This window comes from Lutra lutra, chromosome 1, assembly GCF_902655055.1.
Source record: "Lutra lutra chromosome 1, mLutLut1.2, whole genome shotgun sequence".
Lineage (NCBI taxonomy): Eukaryota > Metazoa > Chordata > Mammalia > Carnivora > Mustelidae > Lutra > Lutra lutra.
This window is the reverse complement of record NC_062278.1, coordinates 68496769-68512925: the sequence shown is the minus strand read 5'-3', so window position 1 is coordinate 68512925 and position 16157 is coordinate 68496769. Positions and strand designations below refer to the sequence as shown.

General features: G+C 36.4%; 1 pseudogene; it reads left to right on the top strand.

The window, feature by feature from the left end:
- The window catches only part of LOC125097362 (DNA polymerase theta-like), a 139990-nt pseudogene that overhangs the window by 60385 nt on the left and 63448 nt on the right, over positions 1-16157 (top strand).

Genomic DNA, 16157 nt, shown 5'->3' with positions numbered 1-16157 from the left:
TCTTTTTTTAGAAAGATATTGTGAAGATAAACTAGTTAAGAAACTTTAAAAGAAGAAAGAGGAAAAGTTAAAAAAATTGGAATAAGAAAAAAATAAAATAAAAGAATTAACTTTGCAAGACTAAAGAATCATGGGGAGAAAGCCATGAATTCCATGCTTTGCTTTCCCTTCCTCTGGAATTGCTCTTCTCCTTGACCAGTGAGCCTGGTCTTAGCTGGATGTTCTTGCTGATCTTCTGGGGAAGGGGCCTGTTTTAGTGATTTTCAAATGTTTTTGCCTGACGCGGAATTGTGCTGCCCTTGCCAGTAGTTGGGGTAAGTAATCTGCTCAGGTTCACTCTTGGGAGCTTTTTTCCTCTGAACACTTTCTGTAGAGCTCTGGAGGACAGGAATGAAAATGGAGGCCTCCCAATCTCCAGCCCAGAGGAGCCAAGAGCTTGGGGCCCCACTCCTCAGTGGAGAAATGCACTCAATCACTTCCATCTCCCTGGTCTCTGGCTGCTCTCAGGCTCACACAGCCTGTGACTGAATGTTTCTGTCTCTGGCACACAGCCCCATTTGGAGTCTCCAAACCCAGCAGATTCTTGCAGCTCTGCTCTTGCGGCAGATGAACGTGGGTCTCCCCAGATCTGCCACTTGTGGTGTCCCTGCTCAAAGAGCAGTGGCCTCACTGTGCTGCGGATCACAGTTTAAGGTAACCCCAAGCTGAGAGCTCACTCCTTGGCTCCGTTTCTGTAGTCGGCATCCCCACTCATACCTGTAAGCTCTGCTACACTCAGATACCCCCAATCCTTCTGTGACTCCGTGGGACCTGAGACCACACGGTCCCCACAAGGGCTCCACCCCCACTTAGCCTCTGGAGCGATGTCCTTCAGTGAAGCAGACTTTTGAAAGTTCAAATTTTGTGCTCCATTGCTCCACTGCTTGCCAGGAGACTGCCCCTCCCCCCACGGTCTATCTTCCCATTTCTTTGGATTCACTTCTCTGCAGGTCCTACCTTTCAGAATGTGGTCAATTTTCTGTTTCTAGATTTGCTGCTCTTCTTCTCTTCAATCTCCTGTTGGGTTTGTAGGTATTCGGAATGGTTTGATAACTATCTAGCTGATCTCCTGCTACCTGATGTCATCTCAGTCTGCTACTCTTCTGCCATCTTGGCTCCTCCGGCCTATTAGGTCTATTTTTAAAAATATACCTTATTAATTTCTTCTTTTAATATTACATTTCATTCTTCCTCTTTCCTTTTTATTTTGTTGCACTTTTTCTCATATTTTGTTGAACTAGGAATTTGTTGACTTATGTTTTTATTAATAAATGCTGTTTTTAGTGTAGTACTATGAATTTAGTACTGTGAATTTTTCTGTGAACTCTATTTTAAGTATAATCCACAGACTGTGTGACATGTAGAGATTTTCATTTTATTTGTTAGAAATTATGTAATTTTCATGTTTTCCCTCTTTTGCCCAGGTGGAAGTGCTTTTTTTTTTTTTTTATTTTGTTAAATGACTTCTAGTCTTATTACACTGCAATCTAATATTGTTGTTTGTAACACATATACTTTATGGAACTCACTGATGTTTCTTTGTGATGTAATACATGACCAACACAAACTAAATGTGTTCTCTATTATAAAGGTAAAATGTTTGAGGTATATTCATAAAGCCTGCTTCATTGGTTATGTTCATTAGGTCTTCTTTATTTTTATTTATTCCCCTCCTCAACATTTCATCTGTCTTCTTTTTTTTTTTTTTTAAAGATTTTATTTATTTATTTGACAGAGAGATCACAAGCAGGCAGAGAGGCAGGCAGAGAGAGAGGAGGAAGCAGGCTCCCTGCTGAGCAGAGAGCCCAACACAGGGCTCGATCCCAGGACTCCGAGATCATGACCTGAGCCAAAGGCAGCAGCTTAACCCACTGAGCCACCCAGGCGCCCCTTCATCTGTCTTTTAATGAGAGTGGTTTACTGAAGTCCACTAATTGTTAATATATTTCTCTCTGTCTCCTTGTATCTCTTGTCTTTGCTTCATTAAATAATTGCTTGTTATTTGGTGTGTATGTACTCATAGTATATATGACTGATTGATAATGTTATCTTTATTATGATTGTTGTTTTTAGCAGTAAATTTTACTCTTTTTTGTTTAATGCAGTCTATCCCTCACTGCTTTCTTCTTGCTTTCCTTTGCCTAGAAATTTTTTTGTCCATCCCTTTAATTTTAGCCTTTAAGAATCAATTTGTTTTAGATATACCTTTTAGGTACCACACTGAGATGTAATTATCTTTCCTTTTTGAACCAAATTGAAAAATTTTTAAATATATGATTTAATTCCACTCATACTTATTGATTTAACTAAACATTTAACTAAACATTTAACTAAAATATACATTTATATAAACATTTAACTAAATTAACTAAATTAAATAAACATTTAACTAAAATGTTTAGTTTCAATTCTCAAATTATTTTATAATTATGTGTATTATATATTTACTATGTTTATTTTTCTGCCTAAGGATACTCTTTGGAGTTTTATTTTTATATTTAGAAAGGTATATATTTTTGTTTTAGCAGGTACCTGTGTGCTTTTTATTATCTGGTTTGTCAAGGTTTTGTTTGTTTTGTTTTGTTTTTTTAAGATTTTATTTTTAAGGAGTCCCTACATCCAACATGAGGCTGGAACTCACAACCTGGAGAGCAAGATTCATATGCTCTTCCAAATGAGCCGGACAGGTTCCCCTGGTTTGTCAAGATTTTAATGGTATTCTGTAATATCCACATATTGCCTGAACAATAGTCATCAACATTGAGCTCACTTTTTCTTTTTCTTTTTTTTCTGTCCTTTTCCTTCCATTTAAAAAGTACATTATTTCTACTTTGTCTCAACATATAACATCTATACACTAATTTTCCACCCTTTTCCCCATCTTTGTAGGGTGTAGAGATGGAAAATTAATATAATCTACATTTTTATTTATTCAAATTCTTACCATTGGTCTTAATGTTGAACCACTTCTAGTCATCTCTTGACTGGATGAAACTTATCCACTAATAGATTTCTTGAGGACTAATATGGTATAGAATTCCCCACATCTTGTATGTTTAAAACTGTTTTTCCATAACCTTAATATTTGAGACACATCTTGGCTGGATATAAATTTTTGGTCCATGCTTTCTTTTATTGAGTTTTAGGAAAATGCTCTTTCTTTGCTGTGCATGCTGTTTTTAAGAATTTTAATGGGAATATAATTCTTTTGTGCTAAATATGTAGGTCTTGAGATTTCTTTTTTATATCTTTGAAGTTTGATAATTTTACTGGGCTAGTTAGTTAGCTAATGCTATGAAACAAATTAAGACCTTAGTAGCTTAGAGGTGCGTGGCTGGCTCAGTCGGAAGAACATGCTCTTCTTGATCTTAAGGTCATGAGTTCAAGCCCCATGTTGGGTGTAGAGATTACTTAAAAAAAAAAAAACTTAAAAATATATCTTAAAGAACTTAGTGGCCTAAAGGCAACAAGAAATATATATTAACACAAAGTTTCTGTGAGTCATGAACTTGGGAGCTCCTTTGCTAGTGGTCCAGTTTAAGGTTTTAGTAAAGCCGTTGGCTGGGACTATAGTTATCTGAAGGTTTGAGTTGGATCTGCTTTTAAGATGACTTGCACACACACTGGCAAACTGGTGCTCAGTTCTCCATGTGAGCTTCTCCACAGAGCTGCTTGTTGTCCTTATGCACGATGGTTAGCTTCCCCTAGAATAAGTAATCCAAGAGAGAGAGCAAAATGGAAGCTGCAGTGTCTTTTAAGAGCTAGTCTTGGTTTTAGTTGTTTTGGGTGACAGGCTAACTTGGTCCCTATTACACCGTCCTTGTTGGAAACAGAAGTCTCTTGGCTATTATTTCTTTAGTAATTTTCATATCTCATCCCATTTTTTTTCTTTCTCTTCATGGTACTTCAATTTTGTGAATGTTTGGCCTTTTAGGGCATAGGATCTATTATTTTATCCCGAAGAGCATTGATATTTTATCAGTCAGCTTGACTGAACTCAAACTCTAAACTTTGTCTTCCTGTAGTAGACAGTCACTCAAACCCCTGTTTAATTGGTTAGACTTTTAACTGGCTGCTTGGAGTCTGCCCACACTTGCATAGATTAGAGGGCAGCCAGATATTTGGGGAGAATTTATATGAAGAATTTGGGGTTCTCCTTTTTTGGATCTCTCCTTTCTGGACTTTCTCCATTTTTAAAAAAAATCTCTTGCAGTTATTCTGAGCTCTTTTTCAAATTCTGCCTATCTACTGAAACTGAAACTCCAGGCTTCAGTTTCTCCTTTTGGTCACTCTCCAAGTCCTTCAATTATTTTGTCCAGAGTTCATATTACATAGGATTTGTTTTTAATGAGAGTCTTATGACTCTATTTTAAATGATTTCTGCTTAATGGATCTTGGTGAGGCCTTCTCTAATTATGCCATTTAAAAATTACAGAACCACCCATCTCCTGGTGCTTCATTTCTGTACACAATTATTACCAGTTGACATAGAATGCATTTTAGCATTTGTTTGTTGTCTGATTTCCACAACTAGAATGTAAGCTCTAAAACAGTAGACATATTTCCCCTCTTGTTCAGTGCAATTTCTTCAGTTCTTAGAACAGATCAGATTAATGCTTAGTAAAGATTTCGGTATGCATGAGTGAATCAATACATTATTTTTTCCTGCATACTTATATAGTGCCCAAAAGGCAATGGATGAGGAAGAGAAGCAGTTGAAGAACGTTGGAATATGTTAACTATTTGGGTGACTGGCAGAAAAGGTTTAACTGAAACGGAAGCAGCAGCCCTTATTGTGGAAGAAGCTAAACTGATTCTGCAGCAGGACATAGTTGAAATGGGAGTGCAATGGAATTCATACTCCCTTTTAAATTCTGATACATACTCATTGACCAGCAGTGAGTCAGAAGTAAAGGAACAGAAATTTATACCCCAAACTAAAAGATCTTGTGAAAGGTTAACATTAAAGAAAAAAAGTAACTCGATGTTTAGTGATTCTTCTGCTAAACATTCATAAAATACTGTGCAAGATTTAGAGAAAAGTGGAGAGCATACAAACTCCTTTTATGATAAGTTACAGAATGGGAATCAAGAATGCCAGGCATATTCCACTTCCAGAGCAAGAAAATGGGTTCTTTGAGTATAAGTAAAGAAAAGCTAAGAGCCTCTCTGAATGAGGGAAAAACATGCACTAAGAAAGTTGTTTGGATTCTCTTGTTTGAGAAAACTAAAAAAGAAGCTCTGAGTTTCAATTCAGAAAAGATGAGTATTACCTCTGGATCTTGGAAACATAGTAAACATGTAAAAGAATTTAGACACAGTAGCCGTATGAAAGACACTGAGATGTGTAGAATTGATTTACAGGAACAGACTATGTCTAATCCTGTTTATTGTGGAGATGCATTTACCTTAGATGAGAAGAGTGTAGAATTTAGAAGTCCAGACCCTTTTGCTAAAAATGTATCATTCTGTGCTGAGGGAAAATATAGCAAAGCATCATTCTCATTAGAAAGAGAACAAAGTTCGGGCGCCTGGGTGGCTCAGTGGGTTAAGCCGCTGCCTTCGGCTCAGGTCATGATCTCAGGGTCCTGGGATCGAGTCCCGCATCGGGCTCTCTGCTCAGCAGAGAACCTGCTTCCTCCTCTCTCTCTCTCTCTGCCTGCCTCTCTGCCTACTTGTGATCTCTCTCTGTGAAATAAATAAATAAAATCTTTAAAAAAAAAAAAAAAAAGAAAGAGAACAAAGTTCAAAGAACAAAACAAAAACTAATTATATTCTTGTGGAACATTTTATCACACACTCCCAGAGTAAAAAAGTGACTTGTCAATCCACTAGTATGGTTAGTGAAAATGGAAGAGGATTTGCTGTTGTGGAGTCAGAAAAAATAAACACAGTTTTGGTGGTAGAAAACGATTAAAAAAACCAGAATGTTTATCTAAAACATGACACCTACTCAGTTAACTACTGCCCAGAAAAACAGTCTGATAAACAGACGAACACTTCTACCAAGCAGAAAAAAATAATAGAGAGACAAATGTCCTGTGAGACAGGCAGTAGTTATATGAATAGAGACTCAGATATTATTATCAAGTGTGGAATTATGAAGTTTAATAGTGAAGAAAATAAATCAAATAAGCTTTAGGTATCAGGAGATAATATAAGGAGAGCTGAGATACTCCCAACTCGAGGATCAGAAGGCCAGCATGAGAATTTACTAAATACATCTAGAAAACAAGAAAAAACAGAAGCTTATGTGGCAAGCAATGAATAATTGTGTTTCTGAATTAGGTTTAGTTCCTTGTGAATTTGAAGATAGTTTCTACATGGATACTCCATCAGAGAAAATAATACAACAGATGACAACTGAAAATGCCAAACCAGGAGCAAAGTATGCCAACCTGGCAACAGGATTGTTGCAGAAGAGCTTAGATGACCAGAGTTCGGTATGCTCTTTTCAGAATGAGATTTGTATTACTTTTTCTGGTGAACAACATTCTCCAGAAGTGACAAATAAAGATCATTTAGAACTTAAGACTGTAGATACTATGAAACAAGGCACTGATTTGGATGGGGTTGATATCCTGACTCCAGAAAGCTTATTTTTTCTTTCTCCAATACTCTTGAAGGTAAATGGCCCTTGTTTTAAAAGGGATGAACTTTCTGTCACTGACTCTCAATTAAATAGTTTTCTTCAAGGTTATCAAACACAAGAAGGTATGAAACCAGTTATACCTCTGGTTCTTCAAAAGAGAACTACCACTGGTATAGAAGCAGAATGTCTGCCAGTTCCTGAAACAAGTTTGAATTTGAGTGATGGCTTACTGTTTGGCAGTTTCGATGAAGACCACCTAGTAAAAGAACAACCACCTGACATACAAGTGAAAGAACCCCTGCAATAACGTCAAACCATTTCAGTCATTCTGTGTGTCTGCAATGAGAGGGCACAATTAGAAAATCAAATGAATGAGAATCAAGATAATCAGCAACAGTACACTTCTTTCAGTGATGAGTCTATTATATTTTCAGAAGTGGATTCTGATCAGGTGGTTGAAGCTTTGAACAATATAGAAATATGTCCTGTCCAGGAGAAACAGAATACTGCAGTTTTAGAGCATTAGAACTAAGTGATCCAATGACTGTAGGTAATAATTATCCACAAAGAGAAGTAATTGGAGGAGATAAAGATGAAAGGTCTCAAAAACCCAAATTAACTGAGACAGAGGAAAATAATGCATTCATATAGTCAGGGGCATTATTTGATTTAAGTCCAGGACTGCAGAGAATTTTAGACAAAGTGTCCAGTCCTCTAGAAAATGAAAAGCAAAAATTAACCACTACAAACTTGTCTAGTTTGAAAGGAAAAAATGTAGAGGTAAATGACAAACAAAAAGTGATTTCAAATTTGGAGCCAAATCAAGTGCAGGGAATCTCATTTTCTCCTAATATTGAAGTAAAAAGCAAGATTGGGACACTGGAGACCAATGCCCTTCATGCTGAAATCTCATCCCACTTGCCTTGTAAAGAGAACTGTATAGTTAATGGTAATAGACTCATTCCTCTTACACCTATTCCAGCATCTGCTTCTAAACTGATATTTCCAAGTATTCCTAGAACATCTTCTGTAAAACTTCAGAAAACACATAGTGTTTTACAGCTTGGTGAAAGTTACTCCTTTGACTCATCTTCAAATATTAAAAACCAAGATTTAAGTTCAGAGAGTAGAAATGGTTTAAAAGAAGTCCTACTAGAGACACAACTTTTCACTGTGGTTATCACACGATGGATTGCAGTTAACTCCAGCCTCATTCAGCTCAGGAAGTTTGGCCATAATTGATGTAGCTAGTGACCAAAAACTCCCTTTTGACCATTCATTAAGGAGTGGCAGAGCAAAAAGCAATTTTCTATCTCACTGGCTTGTGAAAAGATCAGTAGTTTGACATCTAAAAGTGCTGCTATTGGTGGTAGGTTTAAGCAAGGTAAGACTTAAAAAAATTTTTTTTTCATATTTTCATCTTTATATGTAAAATAGTGGGTTGGGCCTGAGCCTTTTCAGTATGGGATATTAAATGTAATAAATTTATTCAGAGTTCAATTAAAGTTTCTTCTATGTGGGTTTAGAACAGCTTTATTGTTGAGCACAACTAGATTAATAATAGTTGCCATCTGGTCTAAGAGATGGGTGACTCCAGGACATGTGGGTATGAGAGCCAAGCACTGAGAAAAAAAAGCTCAAGCTGGGCTACTGAACTCATGTAGATCACCAAGGCACTACTCATTTACCTAGCACTGATCCACTGTTGTGGCTGGCCTATGTCTAATCAGGCCTGTGTCTGCCTCTTTCTTCACAAGCCACGGATCCCACCTAAACAGCCTTCCTTGAGTAGATCTCCACACTAGGTGGTCCAGAGGGAGTTCCAGACCAGTCTTTTCTCTCAGGACAAGGACATAGAAGCCAAGCTTCTTGCTGCTGCAGCCACCACAGCTGTGGCTGGTTTGAGGGCCAGCACTTGACCACTGGGTGTATCAGGAATCCATCTCTTAAATAGCAACTCTTTGTCCAGTGCTAGTCTGGACTTGGCCTTGTGTCAGGCCATGGAGCTCTTCTGTTTGATTGTTGACTTCCTTATCCTTTTCACTTTATGAGGCTTCACAGAGGTCACCTATCTGTCACCTATCTGTCACTTCTTCAACTCCAGGCCATATCTGGTACTAGAGTATGCTAAAATTTGCCATTAAACATGGTGTTTCTTTTTTGAGAAAATCATATGTGTGTGTGTGTGTGTGATTATTTATATAAAATATATTAATATTAGAGTATAAGTTTGTAAAAACTATGTATTTTGAACAAGGATCTCCCTTTTTTGGTATTTTAATGACATAGCATCATGGTTTTTATTAATCATCAGTGCTCATGAATTTTACATCAGTGCTCATGAATATTACATTGTAATTTCCTTATTTACTTACATAATCACAAATAGAAAAAAAGGCACTATATTATAAACAATGTATATAACCTACATATTTCAGTACTTATGTCAAGTAGACTTGTACCTCCAACTGGTGTTCATGAATTCTGTACCAAGATGTTGACCGCAAAGCCTCATAGAGCCCTTCCAGGTTTAAGAGACTTGAAACTTTTGTTAAATAATGCCATATATATATATCTGTCTTCATGACAAAAAGAATTTTGTATCATTGGTAATACCTGTAGTCAACCTGACAGCCTTCTGTGGAAAGCAAAGATTTGATAAGGTTGCTTAAATCTTTGTATTTATGCATGAATTTGTTCATTAAAGTTTTATTATTTGATCTTCAATTTATAGAACATGTGTTTTTAAAAATTTTTTTATTTGAGTATAGTTGACACATAATGATATATTAATTTCAGGTGTACAACATAGTAATTTGACAAATTTAAACATTACACTGTGTTTACCAGGAATATAGATACCATCTGTCCCCATACATTGCTATTACAGTATCATTGACTATATTCTTTATGCTGTGTCTTTTATTCCCATGACTTATTCATTACATAACCGGAAGCCTGTATCTCCCACTCTCTTTCACCCATTTTGCCCAACCCCCCAATCTTCCCTTCCCTCTAGCAACTATCAGTTATTCTCTATATTTATAAATCTGATTCGTGTTTATAGCAGCAATATCCACAATGGCCAAACTATGGAAAGAACCTCGATGTCCACCAACAGATGAATGGATAAAGAAGATGTGGTATAGATATACAGTGGAATACTATGCAGCCATCAAAAGAAATGAAATCTGGGGCGCCTGGGTGGCTCAGTGGGTTAAGCCACTGCCTTCGGCTCAGGTCATGATCTCAGGGTCCTGGGATCGAGTCCCGCATCGGGCTCTCTGCTCAGCAGGGAGGCTGCTTCCCTCTCTCTCTCTCTCTCTCTCTGCCTGCCTCTCCATCTACTTGTGATCTCTCTGTCAAATAAATAAATAAAATCTTTAAAAAAAAAGAAATGAAATCTTACCATTTGTGACAATGTGGATGGAACTAGAGGGTATTATGCTTAGCGAAATAAGTCAATCAGAGAAAGACAATTATCATATGATTTAAGGAAGTTGAGAGGCAATGTGGGGGGTTTGGGGGTAGGAAAAGAATAAATGAAACAAGATGGGATCAGGAAGGAGACAAACCATAAGACACTCTTAATGTCACAAAACAAACTGAGGGTTGCAGGGGGGAGGGGGAGGGAGATGGGGTTATGGACATTGGGGAAGGTATGTGCTATGGTGAGTGCTTTGAAATGTGTAAACCTGGTGATTCACAGACCTGTACCCCTGGGGCTAATAATACATTATATGTTAATAAAAAAATAAAAACTTATGAAAAAATAATTTAAAAAGTCTGATTCTGCTTTTTATTTATTTGTGTGTTTTTGTTTTAGATTCCACATATGAAGTGAAATCATATGGTATTTGTCTTTCTCAGTCTGAATTATTTCATTTAGCATAATACCCTCTAAGTCTATGTTGTCTTATAGAGCAAGTTCTCATCTTTTTTTTTTTTTAAGCACTGTATTTCATTGTATATATGTACCACATCTTCCTTATTCATTTGTCTATCAGTGGACACTTAGGTCATGGACCACATGTGTTAATGACATGTTTTATGTACTTTTTGCATTGACTAATATTTTCCATTTTTCATTCAAAATACATAAAATTGAGCATATTCTCTGTGCTAGGGGTTAGAGGGATAAAATTTTTCACTTAAATTTAACAAATATGTGCCATTTACTTTCAAGATATTAGGGATCTAATTACAAACAATATAACTGGTTTTTGACCTATATTTATAAAGTTGGAGATGACTTATTTTAGAAAAAATGTTGAATCCAGATACCAAATCATGCCTGATTCTTCACCAAGAAGTAAGATGCTTGTAGTTTTCAAATGGTCTTTATTTCTGTTTGAGTTACAGCAATTCAAAATGAAGCTTTAAAAAGATTTAGTTAATAACCATTTTACTTATTATTATAGATCTATTTTAGGAAATCTTTGGTAAATTTTTCATAGTGACAATTATCTTAATAGATGGAAAGCCTAGAAAGATCTTACACATACCTTAAAATGACCATCCAAATAATGCATATTTTAGAGATCTGGAAATTTTGCCAATCAAATAGTTTTGTATTATTATCATTTTTTAAAAATTTATTTTAAAAAATTAACATATAATGTATTATTTGTTTCAGGGGTACAGGTCTGCGATTCATATGTCTTACACAATTCACAGTGCTCACCATAGCACATACCCTCTCCAATGCCCATCACCAAGCCACCCCATCCTTCACACCCCCTTCCCTACAGCAATCAGTTAGTTTCCTGAGATTAAAAGTCTCTTATTGTTTATCTTCCTCTTTGGTTTCATTTTGTTTCATTTTTCCATCCCTTCCCCTATGATCCTCTGTCTTATCTCTCAAATTCCACATATCAATGAGATCATATGATAATTGTCTTTCCCTGATTGACTTATATTGCTTAGCGTAATACCCTTTAGTTCCATCCATATCATTGCAAATGGCAAGATTTTATTTTTTGATGGTTGCATAATATTCCATTGTATATATACATCACATCTTCTCTATCCATTCATCTGTTGATGGACATGTAGGCTCTTTCCATAGTTTGGCTGTTGTGGACATTTCTGCTATAAACATTGGGGTGCATGTGCCCCTTTAGATCACTACATTTGTGTCTTTGGGGTAAATATCCAGTACTGCAATTTCTGGATCATATAGTAACTCTATTTTCAACTTTTTGAGGAACTACATACTGTTTTTCAGAGTGGCTGAACCAACTTGCATTTCCACCAGCAGTGTAGGAGAGTTCCCCTTTCTCCACATCCTCACCAACATCTGTCATTTCCTGACTTGCTAATTTTAGCCGTTCTGACTGGTGTGAGGGGGTATCTCATTGAGGTTTTGATTTTTATTTCCCTGATGTGGAGTGATATTGAACACTTTTTCATGTGTCTGTTGTCCATCTGGATGTCTTCTTTGCAGAAATGTCTCTTCAAGTCTTCTGACCATTTCTTGATTGGATTATTTGTTCTTTGGGTGTTGAGTTTGATAAGTTCTTTATAGATTTTGGATACTAGCCCTTTATCTGACATGTCATTTGCAAATATCTTCTATTCTGTCAGTTGTCTTTTGGTTTTATTGACTGTTTCCTTTGCTGTGCAAAAGCTTTTGATCCTGATGAAGTCCCAATAGTTCATTTTTGCCCTTCCTTCCCTTGCCTTTGGTGATGTTTCTAGGAAGAAGTTGCTGTGGCTGAGGTTGAAGAGGTTGCTGCCTGTGTTCTCCTCAAGGATTTTGATGGATTCCTTTCTCACATTGAGGTCTTTCATCCATTTTGAGTCTATATTCATGTGTGGTGTAAGGAAATGGTCCAGTTTCATTCTTCTGCATGTGGCTGTCCAATTTTCCCAACACCATTTGTTGAAGAGAATGTCTTTTTTTCCATTGAACATTCTTGCCTGCTTTGTCAAAGATTGGTTGACCATAGAGTCGAAGATCCATTTCTGGGCTCCCTATTCTGTTCCACTGATCTATGTGTCTGTTTTTGTGACTGTACCATGCTGCCTTGATGATTACAGCTTTGTAAAAGAGCTTGAAGACCAGAATTGTGATGCCACCAGCTTTGCTTTTCTTTTTCAACATTCCTCTGGCTATTTGGGGTCTTTTCTGGTTCCATATAAATTTTAGAATTATTTGTCCAATTTCTTTGAAAAAAACATTGATGGTATTTTGATAGGGTTTGCATTAAATGTGTAGATTGCTCTAGGTAGCAGAGACATTTTCACAATATTGGTTTTTCCTATCCATGAGCATGAAACTTCTTCCATTTCTTTTTGTATTCCTCAACTTCTTTCATGGGTACTTTATAGTTTTCTGAGTACAGATTCTTTGCCTCTTTGGTTGGATTTTTTTCCTAGGTAACTTACGGTTTTAGGTTCAATTATAAGTGGAATTGAATCCTTAATTTCTCTTTCTTCTGTCTTGTTGTTGATGTGTAGAAATGCAAATGATTTCTGTGCTTTAATATTATGTCCTGACACTTTACTGAATTCCTGTATGAGTTCTAGCAGTTTTGGAGTGGAGTCTTTTGGGTTTTCCACATAAAGTATCATATCATCTGCAAAGAGTGAGTGTTTGACTTCTTTGCTGATTCATATGCCTTTTACTTCTTTTTGTAGTCTGATTGCTTAGGCTAGGACTTCCAGTACTGTGCTGAATAGCAGTGGTGATAGTGGACATCCCTGCTGTGTTCCTGACCTTAGGGGAAAATCTTTCAGTTTTTCCCCATTGAGAATAATACTGTGGGCTTTTCATATATGGCTTTTATGATATTGAGGTATGTTCCCTCTATCCCTACACTGAAGAGTTTTAATCAAGAATAGATACTGTACTTTGTCAAATACTTTTTCTGCATCTATTGCAAATATTATATGATCCTTGTTCTTTTATTAATGTATTGTGTCACATTGATTAATTTGCAGATGTTGAACCAACATTGCAGCCCAGGAATAAATCCCACTTGGTCGTGGTGAATAATCTTTTAATGTATTATTGGATCCTATTGGCTAGTATTTTGGTGAGAATTTTTGCATCCATGTTCATCAAGGATATTGGTCTGTAATTCTTTTCAATGGAATCTTTGTCTGCTTTTGGGATCAAAGTAATGCTGGACTCATGAAATGGGTTTGGAAGTTTTCCTTCCATTTCTATTTCTTGGAACTGTTTCAGGAGAATAGGTATCAATTCTTTGTTAGATGTTTTGTAGAGTTCCCTTGGGAAGGCATCTGGCCCTGGGCTCTTGTTTGTTGGGAGATTTTTGATTATTGCTTCAATTTCCCTACTGGTTATGGATCTGTTCAGGTTTTTTTTTTTTTCTTCCTGGTTCACAGTTTTGGTAGTTTATAAGTCTCTAGGAATGCATCCATTTCTTCCAGATTGTCAAATTTGCTGGTGTATAGTTGCTCATAATATGTTCTTATGATTGTTTGCATTTCTTTGGTGTTGGTTTTGATCTCTCCTCTTTCCTTCATGATTTTATTTATTTGGGTCCTTTCTCTTTTCTTTTTGATAAGTCTGGCCAGGGTTTATTGATCTTATTAATTCTTTGAAGGAACCAGCTCCTAGTTTTATTGATCTGTTCTACTATTCTTTTGGTTTCTATTTCACTGATTTCTGCTCTGATCTTTATTATTCTCTTCTCCTGCTAGGTTTAGGCTTTCTTTGCTGTGCTTTCTCCAGCTCCTTTAGGTGTAGCATTAGGTTGTTCTTATTTCTTGAGAAAGGCTTGTATTGCTGTATACTTTCCTCTTAGGACTGTCTTTGCTGTGTCCCAAAGATTTTGAACAGTTGTGTTTCATTTTCATTTTTTTCCATGAATTTTTTCAATTCTTCTTTAATTTACTGGTTGACCCATTCATTCTTTAGTAGGATGCTCTTTAGCTTCCATGTATTTGGTTCTTTCCAACTTTCCTCTTGTGATTGAGTTCTAGTTTCAAAGCAGTGAGCTCCAAAAATATGCAGGGAATGATCCCAGTCTTTTGATACTGGTTGAGACCTGATTGTGACCCAGGATGTGATCTATTCTGGAGAATGTTCCATGTGCACTAGAGAAGAATGTGTATTCTGTTGCTTTGGGATGGAATGTTCTGAATATATCTGTGAAATCCATCTGGTCCAGTGTGTCATTTAAGGCCTTTACTTCCTTGTTGACTTTTGCTTAGATGATCTATCCATTTCAGTGAGGAGGGTGTTAAAGTCCCTTATTATTATTGTGATATTGTCAATGTGTTTCTTTGATTTTGTTATTAATTGGCTTATATAATAGGCTGCTCCAATGTTAGTGGCAAAGATATTTAAAATTGTTAGATCATTATATTGGATAGACCCTTAAAGTATGATATAGTGTCCTTCCTCATCTCTTATTATGGTCTTTGGTTTAAAATCTGTCTGATATAGTGATTGCCACCCCAGTTGTCTTTTGATGTCCCTTAGCATGGTAAATGGTTTTCCACCCCCTCACTTTATATCTGGAGGAGTTCTTGGGTCTAAAATGAGTCTCTGGCAGACAGCATAATGATGGGCCTTGTTTTTTTTTTTTTTTTTTTAATCCAATCTGATACCCTGTGTCTTTAGATTAGGGCATTTAGCCATTTACATTCAGGGTAGCTCTTGAAAGATATGAATTTAGTGCCACTGTATTGTCTGTAAGGTGACTGATACTGTGTATTGTTTCTTCCTTTCTGGTCTATGTTAATTTCAGTCTCTCTCTTTGCTTAGAGGACCCATTTCAGTATTTCAAAGAGGACCCATTTCAGTATTTCCTGTAGTGCTGGTTTGGTGTTTGCAAGTTCTTTTTTGTTTGTTTATTTGTTTTTCCTGGAAGTTTTGTCTCTCCTATTTTCAATGACAGCCTAGCTGTCTTGGCTGCATATTTTTCTCATTTAGTGCTCTGAATATATCATGTCAGTCCATTTTGTCCTGCCAGGTCTCTGTGGATAGGTCTGCTGCCAATCTAATGTTCCACCATTGTGGGTTACAGACTTCTTGTCCTGTTTTCAGGAATTTCTTTTGTCTCTGAAACTTAACATTAACATTAATTAACATTAAAAATGTTAGTTAACATTAGTTAATGTTAAAAAATGTTAAATGTTAATTAAAAAATAGGTGTTGACCTATTTTTATTGATTTTGAGAGGGGTTCTCTGTGCCTCCTGGATTTGAATGCCTGTTTCCTTCCCCAAATTAGGGAAGTTCTCTGCTATAATTTGCTCTATATACCTTCTGCCCCTCCCTCTGTTTCTTCTTCTTTTGGGATCCCAATTATTCTAATATTGTTTTGTCTTATGGTATCACTAAGTCTCGTATTCTCCCCTCATAATCAGGTAGTTGTTTATATCTCTTTTTCTCAGCTTCTTTATTCTCCATTATTTGTTCTTCCATATTACTAATTCTCTCTTCTACCTCATTTATCCTAGCAGTTACGGCCTCCGTATTTGATTGCACCTCATTAATAGCCTTTTGATTTTGATTTGGTTAGATTTTAGTTCTTTTATTTTTCTGAAAA